This window comes from Alosa alosa, chromosome 3 (assembly GCF_017589495.1).
Source record: "Alosa alosa isolate M-15738 ecotype Scorff River chromosome 3, AALO_Geno_1.1, whole genome shotgun sequence".
Taxonomy (NCBI): Eukaryota; Metazoa; Chordata; class Actinopteri; order Clupeiformes; family Clupeidae; genus Alosa; species Alosa alosa.
Genome location: NC_063191.1, coordinates 21,056,569 through 21,070,207, shown reverse-complemented (window position 1 = coordinate 21,070,207; position 13,639 = coordinate 21,056,569). Strand labels below are relative to the sequence as shown.

The following is a 13,639-nucleotide window of genomic DNA, read 5'->3' as shown; positions in this document are numbered from 1 at the left end:
GGGCAGGTACCTGCTCTTCCACCTGGGCTCTGATGAGCCCCCCAGGGACATACGGGTGGGTGTTGGGTGGTGTGTGTGCATGTGCATGTGTGTGTGTGTATATGTATGTGTGAGTATGTATGTATGTATGTATGTATGTATGTATGTATGTATGTATGTATGTATGTATGTATGTATGTATGTGTGTGTGTGTGTGTGTGCGAGAGAGAGAGAACGTGATAGAGAGAGCGTGTGTGTGTAAGTATGTGCATGTGTGTATGTGCCTGCCTGTTTGTGAGGGAATAAAGAAGGCCCATTTAAATACGCGAGCACCTACAAAAGTAAGAGCCAAAGGTTCAGTGAGCTTCATGTTGCTGGCTACCAGCATGCACGTCAATGGAAAACAAGAGCATTAATGGTTACGCTTTCACAGCTGGGGAATGCCGTAATGCCCAAAATACCATATTAGGAAGGCAGCTATAAGCTTTGCTTCACATGCCTCATGATCACTCAGGACAGTGAGCGGCATCGGGCATCGGGCTCCGTGCGACTCTACAGTGAGCCAGTGCAGGGGGTCCTGGCTGGACCAGAGACAGAGGATAGGTCTCCTAGTGTGTGAAACTGGGCCACTTCTGCATCTCACTGCTGACGGACACAATGGCCAACAAGACCACCTTGCATTTAGCGACAATGTTGAGAGACTTTATTTAGAGCAAGGAAGAAGACATGAAAAGAGAGAGAGAGAGAGATGGGATGGAGAAGTGATAGAATGCACAAAAAAAAAAAACGAGAGAGAACGATGGAGAGGGAGGGGAAAGAAACTGAAATGCCCCAGTCGCCGTATCAGCATTTTCGTCACGACATGGAAGGGAGGAAAAACACGAGGCAGAGGAGAAAGCTTCAATCCTCTCCACAGCACTTTTGTGAAGCACACAGAACAATGCTGAGCGCGTTCTTTCCCACGCACAGGCCATTCAGGGAGCTGCGGCTTGTGTTACAGCTCTTGTATTTTAAGTAGGCCATGAGAACTGCAAAGCTGCGCTCAGAGCCCCGGCCTCCGCTTGCACAGCGGCCCTTTGTGCTGAGCAGGAGCTGGAGCCGAGGGAGAGAGAGAGAGAGAGAGAGAGGGGGGGGAGGGAGGGTGGATCGGTTTCCACCTGGGCCAGGTGAGGACCATCAGCTCCACACACGTGGGAGCTATACCGGTCAGGCCTGCTTAGAGCTGGCCTACGGAAACACCAATGAGACCACAGCTGGAAACAAAAGGCTAAAACAATAGACACCCAAAAAAGGAGGGGGTAAGACACCAGAAACCCAGAGAGGATCTCGGTGAAAGAACACAGCCCGAGTTCCCCTGCCCAGTATCACCGGGAGGTAAATGAGGGATGATGCACTCGCGACAAAGCCCGGGTTCGGCTCAAGTGTGAAGTCCAGCCCCGGCGCTCCGATGTAAGAACACTTAGCGCTGGGAGGCATGGCAGAATCAAAGCACATTCATGCCCTCCTCTCCCTCTCACAGACAGCATGGAGAAGTGTGAAGGTCTCACTCTGTCTCGCTCACTCATGCTCTCAGAAGACAGCGATCCCTGTCCCCTTGCACAAAGAGAGAAATAGAGATAGAGAGAGAGAGAGAGAGAGAGAGAGAGAGAGAGAAGAAAGAAAGAAAGAAAGAAAGAAAGAAAGAAAGAAAGAAAGAGAGGCTGAACTGCTGTGTGCCCCACTGCTCCATCAACACAGAGATGCTCCAAGGCCAATACTGCTGCTTCCGCACAACATGAGAGAGAAACCAACCCTTAATTCCTGAATAATATAAAGAGAGTGAGAAAAAGTCAAAGACAAAAAGAAAGAACAGAAGAAAGAGAGAAAACAGACAGCAAACACAAAGCAAGCAAGAGAAGGAAAGAAATAGGGGGTAGAATATCAGTGACATGCTGAGTGAGGAGTTGGTGAGAGTGAGTGAGAGAGGAATGAGCTGTGGCATAAGCTCACACTGACAGACCCAGTCAGTCCTTCCCCCAACCCTCCTGCTCCCGCTGTGGTTTATTCTGTTCAGGAGAGGAGATGAGCGAGGAGGAGAGGAGGGGAGGAGGAGAGGAGAGGAGAAAAAGGAGTCTGTGCAGTGCAGCACGACCTCTTAGCGTCCAACATCAACAGCCCAGCGCCCTCTTATCTGCCTGCTCTGTTTAACATCTGGCCGTCCCCAGAACTCGCCAGCACAAAGCCATCCAGTCAGTGCACACACTGCAGCGCACAGCCTCACCAGGGTCCCACTGGCCAGCCCATCTACTCGTCTCAACCGCCTCTGTGTGTCTCTTTCTTTTCCCATCTGTCCAAAGGTCCGTCTGCCGGTCAGCGTCCCAATTCGTCAGCACGTCTGCCGGTGTGTCACAGTTTCCTACGGACGGTCCATCTGTCTGTCTGTCCACCCGTTTGTCTATTTTTCTGCCGTTGTGTCATTCTCTCTCTCTCTCTCTCTCAGTCTCGGTTGGACCGTCCATCTGCTCGCCTGTCTACACAAACATTTGTCCACCTGTCGGCTCATTTGTTTGTGCTTCCAAGGAGTCTCTGTGCTGCTATAACTTTCTGATGAACGTGGCGTCCAGCGTGTTTGTGAGCGTCACCTGTCACCTGTCACCTGCTCTGTCCTGAGTGGCAGTGGACACAGCAGGCCAAACTAAACAAGTGGTGGAGAGCTGCCTCATAATCTCTCCTCCATACACTAGTACACACTAGTACACACATGCGCACACACGCACACACACACACACCTACAGTAGTGCATTGCTACTACTGCTATTGAGGCACAAGAGAAAAGAGAGACAACTTGGAACTGAGGATTTGGGCTGTAGCCATAGACATTTCTTTGCACGTTCAACATTCATTCAAAGCATGTGCTCTCGTGTGTGTGTGTGTGTGTGTGTGTACTGCTGCATGTACATGTACTGTATACACACACACACCCTATTCCTGAACAGACACAGTCTCTCTGTGAGTGGGCACCCCCGAGCAGTCATTAAATATCTAAACTCCCACACTTGTGTTCAACACTCTCTTTCTTTCGTTCCATCATCTCCTCTCATTCACTCTCCCCCCAACCTGTAAAATATTTAAAGGCTCATCCCAGCAGCCCAGGGAACATAGTTTTGATATCAATATTTGATATTGATATTTGTTTTGCTGCATGCGTGTGTGTCTCCACTCTCAAAGCCTGATGCCTAATGTTGCTGTGCAATAGGGCTATGCAGGGCTTTATGTGGGCATCATGTCAATAGCCACACTCCCCATCCGCCACTTTCCTGAACAAAAAAACACAGTACTGGGTCCAATAATGGGCCTCAAGTGCCAGCGGGCCTTTGAGCAGGAGGCGTCCGGCGTTTCATGGGGTTTGGGGGGCACAGGTCAAGACAAAGTGCTGAAGCAAATTGGGCCTGACATTAGCACACGGAGTCAGGAGATCTCTCAATGTCATCAGATTGTGTGTGTCGTGTGCTCAAGGTGAAAGTGTGGCGTGCTGGATGCACCATTAGTGGGGAAATGGAAGGAAGGCAGAGGGAAAGACAGGCAGACCGAACACTAAACAGGGAGACGGAAAGAATGCTTTCTAGACATGAAGTGTGATAAACAAATTAAAAAGAATGCTTTCTAGATATTTTGGCATGAAGTGTGATAAACAAATTAATTCAATTTATGGAGATAGCTAGGTATTTGTTTTGCTTTCAGGAAGAAAAAAAGCAGAAGGAAAAAAAAAAAAAAAACACCATACCTTCTAAATCCTAAATACCCATTACCCCCTCAAAAAAAAGACAATTATAAATTGTCCGATTTCACTCTTCACATAATAAAATTTCTCATATTTGTATGCGAGGCATTAGCAATGGATTGGCAGCATAATCTATTACAGGGACGCTCTCGATCATCTCTCTTTAAACACATCATCACTTCTGTTAGGGGCTCTAATCAATTCAGTCAGCCCCTCTCCAGGGGGTCGGCCAGGCAGAACAGTGGCAGATGTGAGGAGGTAATTTGGAGGCCCAGAGGCGCCCACTGATGTGGCACAAGGCATTGTGGGTAGACTCATAACAGTCAATTTTTAAATGGCCCTCAATGACAAACCAAGCATTCGTATTTAGAAGTGGTGATGCTTTCAATTTGCGTTCTTTTATTTAACGGAAGCTTTTTACTCAAAGTGACTGGTGATACGGTGTGCTGGGCTCATGTGATTCTTATTAAGAATGTCCACTGTGGGGATTGAGTTTTCCACGTGGGCCATCAAAGCATTCTTGCAGCGATATTCTGTATGGTGAAATATATGGTACTGTCTAGGAGCACGGATACAAGGACGGGGACGGACACACACACACACACACACACACACAGATAAGGCCAGGCTTCATTTTACACAGAGCTGTTTGGTCCTCCTGATGCAGCTTCATGTGTCACGAGATCAAAGCCTGCCAAGTGCATCGCATGGCATCATCCGTCCCCCTCACCCACACACCTCTCCCTCTCCTCACACGCTCCCTTTCTCTCACTCAGGTCTGCTAATGCCATCTGGGCTCCAACCAGAGATCTTCCCCAGCCAAGAAACACCCGCAGCTTTTGAAGCTTCCGCCCTTGGCAACGGGGGAGGAAACAGAGAGGAGAGAGAGAGAGAGAGAGAGAGAGAGAGAGAGAGAGAGAGAGAGAGAGAGAGAGAGAGAGAGAGAGAGAGAGAGAGAGAGAGAGAGAGAGAGAGAGAGAAGAGAAAGAGAAAGAGAAAGAGAAAGAGAGAGAGAGAGAGAGAGAAAGAGAGAAAAATCCTCCCACTTGCACCTAAAACACAAGCACATCTGACACGACTCCTCTGATCAGGGTGCGCTGTGATTCATGGCTCAGACAAAATGGTGGCAGCCATGGGCCCCGGAGTGCTGGAGATCTGGAGCGTGTACAGGCCCGGGCCAGCACGGCCCACTCTGAGACACTACGGAGAGCTCAGAGGCACAAACACACGCAGAGGATCAGATAAGGGACAGATAAAATACGAGACGGAGAGACGAGGGAACGGAGAGAGAGAGAGAGAGAGAGAGAGAGAGAGAGAGAGAGAGAGAGAGAGAGAGACTGAGAAAGAGAGAGAGGGAGGAAGAGCGAGAGAAAAAAAGTGACAGAAGAGCCCCAGAGAAGTCAGGCAGCGCAGGACTGAATGGTGCTGAGTGGGGGCGTTCAGGGCAGAGAGGGACAGAGGGATGCGGGAGGGAGGGAGGGAGGGAGGGGCTGGGTGGGACAGGGGAGGGGGCACAGTGACATGGTGCTGCACGAGAGGGGGGGGGCATAGTGGACATGGGGCTGTGCGAGAGTGGGGCAGTGGGGGGGGGGGGCATAGTGGACATGGGGCTGTGCGAGAGGCCAATGGAGCTGCAGTCTGGCAGGGAGAGGTACAGTGCCATGTGTTGAACTCATGGGCCTGGCACAGACACCAAAGCGCTGCCTCTCGGCCAGAACCCCATGTTTTCCTTGGCCACTCACTGAATACACATCACACTAATGACAATTAAATCATGGCTTCATTCCACTGCATCACATCCACTGATGTGCCGTTAAATAAAAGGCCATCGGGCCATCACCAGAGTGGTCAAAAGGTCTCGTTCTTGTGCAGCGCCCGACTGACCTTGGCTGCTGGCTCAAGGTTAACACTGGCTCCTACAACAGGCTGCACCACAGCTCACACCTCCCTCTGCATTCAGAAAATAAGAGAGAAGAACAAATAAAACGACTTTATAGCCTCTGCACCTGTCCAGGCATGCCTCATGACAACCACTTCAATCATGTATAGGCATGCAGTCTCTCGCACGCACGCACGCACTTCCCTTCCTAGTCACACACAAACAAATCTGCAGTCAAAACTATTTTCTTTTTGATTCCAAACTCTCACATGCATGCTGCGTAAACAAACATTGAGAAGAAAAAAATGAATAAAAGGATGAGTATTTTGATGAGGCAGCTGATCAAATCGAGGCTGGTGTGTGTGTGTGTGTGTGTGTGTGTGTGCACATGAATCTCTCAAATCACTCTCTTCCCACACCCGCCTGCAGTATGAGTGTCGTGCTAGAGGCTCTACTCTCGCTGCTTTCGGGGAGCGGACGGACACACCACTGCTGAGGCACCAGCCACGCGCCACAGAGGGATGGGGCGTGAATGTGCTTATGCAGCTTTCAACCTCCTGCTGTCATGACACACACACACACACACACACACACACACACACACACACACACACACACACACACACACACACACACACACACACACACACACACACACACACACACACACACACACACACACACACACACGGCAGCAGAGGCAGCTGGTTGCTGCAGCGCGGGACACACGAAGTGAAGTGCAGATGTCCACCTCTTCTCATGACTGCAGAGAGATGAGGGCTGATCAAAATAAATGGTGGCTTGCGTGATGATGGACTCCCCTATGCCGTGGTAGCTGCAGCCATGCTCTCGCAGGCATCCATCCACCGCTCCTATCGATAAAAGCTTCTAAATACTTCGTAACCATGCATACAAATGGATAGCGTGCATTTTTTCAAACAGCCCCATTTCATGTGAAGTGGAGAACCCATATGCTTTCTGTTTTGGTGACTTGCTTCAGTGCAAACAATGAAGTCTGACACAGCTGGAACCACTACTGGTAGGGGCGCTACACCGGGCCCCAATGCATGATGGTGTGGCACACGTTCACAGCAATCAACCAAACACACGCACACACGCACATACACCTTTGTCATGGGCATTAATAAACATGAGCAGACAGTGAAGTCGTGTCGCAGTTTTTTGCCATTTTTATTGGTGAGTGCCCACCTACAGTATGGTGGGCAGTGAGAAATGCAGACAACCACGAGAGAGTGATGCTTCAGGCCCTGATGTACACACCGTCAGCAACCTACGGCTGGCTCACCTGCCTGCTTTGTGCCAGGGCTGGAGATCTGCGCTGTGCTGCTGAAATGCAATTTACTCCAGTACAGGGGAAAAAATGCATATATAAGCAGAAGGTGGGGGCATTGGCCCATGGATGGGGTAAAGATGGGGGGGGGGGGGGGGGCTGTAGAGGTGGAAGAAATAAACAGAGAGAAAGAATGGAGGGAGAAGGTAGAAAGGGAGAGTGCACAGATCCATAAACACATTAAGCTAGTGCATCCGAGCAGATGTTATTACCTTGAATGTGCCATGGGCTCTGTGTGATGAAGTGTAAAGTGTGAAGGTTTATGGTGGACGAAGCCACAGATCTGATGGACTAAAATGCACTAAAGGATTTCCTTGAACATTTTGAATTAAAAGACTCCCTATACTTGTATACACACAAAGGCATTTTATAAGATGTGTATGCATATGGTGTGTGTATATGATGTGTGCGTGTGTGAGCATATGGTGTGTGTGTGTGTGCATATGGTGTGTGGGTGTGCATGTGTGTGTGTGTGCATATGGTGTGTCTGAGTGCGTGCATATGGGGTGTGTGTGTGTGTGAGCGAGAGAGAAAGAGAGTGTGTGTGTGTGTGTGTGTGTGTGTGTGTGTGTGTGTGTGTGTGTGTGTGTGTGTGTGTGTGTGTCAACCTTAACAAGCTGGCTTTGAGTTCAGATGCCAAAGTTCTGGGTAACCAGTCCCGTGAGACTCAAACACTGGACCCACAAGAGTGGACTTTATAGCTCAGCACTGGCATGCACAAATCCTGCCCCATAATCCTCCACACCAAGCCACAAGAGACAGGCACAAGGGAAGAGAAAAAAAGAAGAATTATACACCAAGAGAGAAAGAGCTGTGTTCATCTCTAGTGTAAAACTGCTTTACTGCTGTGGTAGTAACGTTGTTGAAATGGCCCAAACATATTTCAATGTCAACATCATTGGCAACATGAGACAGTGGAAGAGAGAGAATGCAAGTGAGGAGAAAAAACGGAGGGAGAACGAGAGAGAGAGAGAGAGAGAGAGAGAGAGACTGTGGAAGAGTGTGCAGGATCCGTGCCAGAGGGTGATGCTATAGCTATACACAGCACCTGCAGACTCCTCGATTTAACAGGGGAGAGGGGTCCTCTTTGACATGTCCTGGTTCTCAATGACCAATGCTGTGGCAGCATCTCAACTATGCGAGCCCAGAGGTCCTCTCCATCTCCCACTTCCTCTCTCCCCCCCCTGCTCAGTCTCATCCATCACTGCTCACTGCAATCTTTCAAAGCTGCTCATTACACAAGTGACTAAACCATTAACATGTGTGACCACAGACTGGAGGAGTTGGGGAAATAAACAGAAGAAAACACACACATACACCCAGACATGAAAACGTGTGAGAGGCGGGCAAGGCTGCTGGTGCCACTCCGCTCGTGTTTTGCTGCAGTGCTGCTGTGCGTGGGCAACGTCTGTGAAAGCAAGCAGGCTATTCATAAAGGGCCGCCTGATGAGCGCTATGGGGCTGAGCCAGCACTCGGGAGTGTTGCGCTGGTGTCGCCCCCGACCACGTGTGTGGACATGCACTACTCTCCTGTCCTGAAATGGGTGTCAGTTATTGCCTCGAGGCAATCTCCTCACTAAGCCAACAGGAGTGCCGCAGCCTACAGAGTGCCTTGGTGCCTTCGCATGAGATAGAAGCTAATGGGTCCACTTTGAGTTCATGTTGACGCTGATGAAGATCCTGTTGCATGGTTACTGTTTATGTAGTCACAAAGGCTCTAGAGGGTGAAGTACAATTCCGCAAGCTACAACTAGCCCAAACAAACACTGGCGAGCAATTAGGGAACAGTTATCCCGACAGGCATGCGTTTGCCTCCACAAGTGCACACACCGGGTTCCCAAAAACCAAGCTGCGTACGGGAGAGCAGTGACGCAGTAACAAAGGCCAGAGTGGAAGATCGATTGTGGAGATAATTGACGAATTGGCAGAGAGAAAGGGGGCGGGCATGGCCGGAGACTGCCACCCTGAGCATCTTTAACCAAAAGGGGAAGCGACAGACACACCAATTTGGAAGTCGACTGGAGGTCAATTTCAAGCAAAGAGCCACCGTTGCAGCGGCTCACTAAACCAGCACTTTTGTCCCCTCATCACAACTCGGATTAACTCATATGCCTTACCAAGCGGGGCAATCAATCACACACAAAAATGGCATTACTCAGACCAAGCCAGGGAAACTGAGAGATAATTACAGTTGCTTTGTGGTCGGCTCAGTCCTTTGATCCACACCAGATGATTTCTCCGCCTCTCTAGACAGAGGCGAAGCTCTTTCACTTAGGAAAAGGGCTCCACAATTATCAAAGGGTACTACAAAGCGGAGGTTGTTGGGAAAACCATGGAAATAATAACTTTAATTTGCCACGGCTGGACCTTGGCCAATTGGAATTAGGGTCTTGGCATCCTTGGGGAGACAAACATAATCTGCAATTAAAATCATTTGACATGTGCGTTCCCCACTAGTGACTTTACCCCCCACTTCATCCTACACACACACACACCCACACACACACACTAAAGTCAGAATTTTTAGAGTGTTACATAAAGTAGCCAATTATGCGAGTCGAGTTTGTCTCAGGCATACTAGCGGGGAATAATTGGTTGCTCTTGCTTTTTTCAACACCATTGTTTTTTTTTTGACAGCTATTACATCAAATTGCTCAGCACCAGAGAGGGGAATGAGAGCAAAAAGAGTGAGTGAAAGAAATGGAGGAACACAGAAGAGAGCGAGCGAGCGAGAGAGTAAGAAAGAGGGAGAGAAGAAAAGGCTGGAGGCCTCTCAGCACGGTGGGACTGGGGCGGGAAGAGAGCGGAGAGGGGCAGCGCATAGCAGGGCTGATCTGGGCCAGGCAGAGAGCTAAGTAATGCCAAAGCTAAACTCATGACCGTGCACGCGGAGGAAACGAGGGAAGCACTTCGTCACCGGTCAACCCTCGCACTACCGCTGCCGTTTCCCCCATCCTGTCCTGCTTTGGCCCTCAGCTAAGAAAAGTGCTACTCAGCCTGCTCTTCCATCCTTCGAAAAAAAAAACACCAAGAGATGAGTCTTCGCTTTAAACGTCCTCCTTCCAGTTAGCGGAAGTGCGGAGCTGCTTCTGCATGAGGATTAGCATATCAAGACGCCACAGTCTTCTCACCCTTCTCCCATTTGAGGAGTTACAAAAGCTGATTCTGATCAGCCACAAGCTTCCAGGCTCTGCAGTGAGGGGGGGGGGGGGATCCAATCACCAAGTCTGAGCCCTGTGCGTGACGAATTCTGGAAGGCCTGACATTTCATCTAAAGCGGACCGACGGAAGAGTCACCCTTGTAGGCCGAGTGAGATTGAAGTGGCAGGACCCTGTTCATGCTTGGCTTGGCTGAGCCGCGGCACCCGCGGGACCAGGAGCGCTGGAGACGTTGGCTGCGGGCCCCCAGGGAGAAGCCAGCACATTGGCCATGGCTCCCACTTGGCCCCATGGGCTCACCCCAGACCCGCTGCCTTAGATGAGGACAATGAGAAACAAGGAGTCTCATGGGGGGGGGGGACCTGCTGGTTGGGCCCTAGCTCACCGAGAGGGAGCGCCACAGGCAACGTTCAGCAGGGGTTGGGGTGGGGTGGGGGCTGAGTTAGATGGATGAAAGGAGCATGGACAAGACTGCAGGAGCGGCACAAAGCAGAGGTGGCTCGTCATACATGGCAATCAGGTTCTACACACGGCAACAGCTACATACACCAAAACGCAATGTCTGGTGTGTGTTAGTGTGCAAGTGACAAAACAATCTTCCAACAACCCTTACAGACACCTTAATAAAACATTAATCCTGTATAGAGATGAGCATTTGCGCTCCCTCACTGTATGGAGATGTCATCATGTCTTCTTTAAAAGACCAAGCACTTTGAAGCAGCAAGATTGAATGCTGGAGTCCTCAGATCCGGGTCAGCCAGACGTCCCATCCCCTCCCAGCTCCACGCATGAAACATCAGAGCCCTCGTCAGATGCCTCGTCCATATGCACAAGACCAGACGGGTTCGACCGCAGTGTTGTCAGGCAGCCCTGTAATTCTCTACTCGTATACCGTGACAGCTCGTCGACCTAAACGAAACCAGCAGCCTGCCAAGCCAGAGAGTGTTTTCTATAAAACCGCCTTTACGCGTATTGTACTTACTTGTTGTTGCCCAGTCGGTTACAGCGTGGCACCAATCACTCCAGCACCACGGGCTAGATTCCAAAGTAGCGCATGTGCTAAGTCTTGCTAGGGAGCTGCTGCCAGTAGCAGCGTACCCAGCCTCTGTTCAGTGTGAACACTTTCAAGGGCAGAGTGGACCGCTTCTCACAGGAGAGTGATTGTAGCCCAACGGTTCCCATTATTGATCTTGCGAGTGCGGCCCCCGCCTCCACGCCGCTAGCACTGGCCCTCGGTATTTCCATATTTGCACATGATGAGAAAGGGTCCTCTAGCTGTAGCAAAGCTGCCATCTACTGTAACTGACCTCGAGTAAGAGTGAGACTGTGCGTGTGTGTGTGTGTGTGTGTCTGTGTGTGCGTGTCTATGTGTGTGTGTGTGTGTGTGTAAAAAACATGAAGATTGGGGATCCTGCATATATTGCAAAGATACAGATATTCAGAGCCTGTAAAAGAATTGACATATGTAGTGGCAGATGGGGGGGTTCGGCTATGTTTTTTTAATCCGTTATTACGGGCAAAGATCCGCCCCGTGGAGATTAGGGTTGGTTGTGTATGCTGTGAACATTAGGGGAGGATGGGCACCTGTGTTCAGACTGGCAGTGGAATGGCAAAGGGGCATGCATGCCATAATCCCCCGTCAAGAACAATCTGCCATGATGAAGGCTAGTGTTTTTTTTCCTTCCAAGCTCTTGCCGTCTCACTTTCTCTCCATTGCTTTGTCTTTTGCCCCCCCCCTCTTCATTCTCTCGCTCACTTTCGCTCTCTCTCGCTCTCTCTCTCTCGCTCTCTCTCGCTCTCTCTCGCTCGCTCTCGCTCGCTCTCTGCATTGCAGTGCCATGAAATTTATGAAGGAGTAGGGAGAATAAATTTTGGTGCAGACAATGAAGATGCCTTTTTGTTTGACATGTTGGGATATTTTACTTGAAATGATGAATACTTCAAAGCCTGAGGTTTCTGGCCATAAAAACCACAAGAGGATCACTTGCAGAAAGGCAAACCCGCATTCGCTCACACTCACACTCACACTCACACTCACACACTCACACACTCACACGTTGCACATCCTTTGCATGCAAACAGATGGGAGAAGGAATAAACTGTCTAGTCTATCAGTGGATCCTGGCTCACTGTCTTTGGTGTGGCTAAACATGGAGCCTTTCATCCATTCACGTGTTCACAATGATTAACTGCTGGCATAAACATCTCAGTCATACCTGACGCACGGCCAAGCCTGCAGCCCTCTTTCATTAAAAGCAGGCCACAAGCAACACTAACCGAACACCAAGAGTCGGAAAGACAACAATAAATTCTGATTTATACCTTCCATCGGAGCACACAGTTTTGGGCGTCTGAATGGGCCTTCTGTGAGGGTTCTGAGTGAAAGGTCAGACAAGTCAGACTCCATAAGCCACCAAAATTATGTCTATTCTGATAAAGATGACTGGACAACTGGCAATAAGGTAGGAAAGGGATTCAAAACATCACAAGAGCAACTACCTTCATCTGGAACATTCCGGCCAATTTATGTTTTGACCTTTAAAACAGCATCTGACTCATCGGCATCATTATTCATTCCCAAAATGACCACAAAAAAAGACAGATCTTCCACATGGAGGCGAGCGGCTGGCCACAGAGGCCCAGTGGGCTGAGGGAGACAGATTGGCGCTGGATTCCCGTAGAGCGGGTGCATGTGCCGGGCCTGGCGGTGGCGGCGCTGCCCTTGCCTGCCCTTCCTCTCCGCCCCGGCTACCCAGTGGGAGCTGCTGTTCAGGGAGAGCGAGCCGCGGTGACACAGCGCCACAGGACGGGAAGAGGGTGTCCGTGACGCAGCAGGGTCCGCACACATACATCACCGCTCATCCCCTCACGCTCAGTTTCGGTCGAGCACATTCTCTTTTACTCTCGGTGCCTTGCCACTTTATTTGTCTCTCCGCTTGGCTTGTTTTGTCTGCCTTTTGCTTTGTTGAATTTGAAAAATCTACAGAGCTCTGGTTTTCATGTGCGTTCAACACATTCTTCCTTAACTAGGAACCTTCTAGCTCCCTTGCAGAAATCTTCCTCCCTCTCTGAGCCGGCCAGGAATATTCATCGCGGTTTCTTAAAGCAACACCAAAACGTTTGTTTCAGTGGTTCATCAACTCGTAACAGGGCGAACGGCACTTCTGCATTCGCTTCGCGGACATCTATCGGCTATAACCGCACTATGTTTGCCAGATCGGGTAGCGGATCTGTAGTTCGATGGAATGAGACATAAGAAACTACAAATTTGACGTGCTTCTGATGTCGTAATACATCATACTTTCATAAAATCATGCAACATTCTCTACCTTGTCTGTGGACATCGTTATTTGCAAAGCCAGTGCTGGATGAATAAATAGCCTGTGTGCGACAGAGGAAAAGTGCTTTAGTGTTGCTTTAAGTCTTTCTGCTTCAAAGGCTGCCAATCTCAAGAGGTAGGGGTTGTATTTTTAGTCGGGGGGGGACTTGTGATGCACGGCTACAAATGCTA

The 13,639-nt window shown here is 49.8% G+C and overlaps 1 protein-coding gene across 4 annotated transcripts in view; it reads right to left on the bottom strand.

The window, feature by feature from the left end:
- Positions 1–13,639, bottom strand: part of adarb1b (adenosine deaminase RNA specific B1b) — a 107,817-nt gene that overhangs the window by 47,939 nt on the left and 46,239 nt on the right. The window contains exon 3 of one of the 4 annotated variants that reach the window (XM_048238972.1): positions 5,624–5,689. The exons of the other annotated variants lie outside the window; for them this stretch is intronic. The gene's annotated coding sequence lies outside the window, so the exon portion shown is untranslated. The remainder of the gene's footprint in view (positions 1–5,623; positions 5,690–13,639) is intronic. 4 annotated transcript variants of the gene reach the window in all.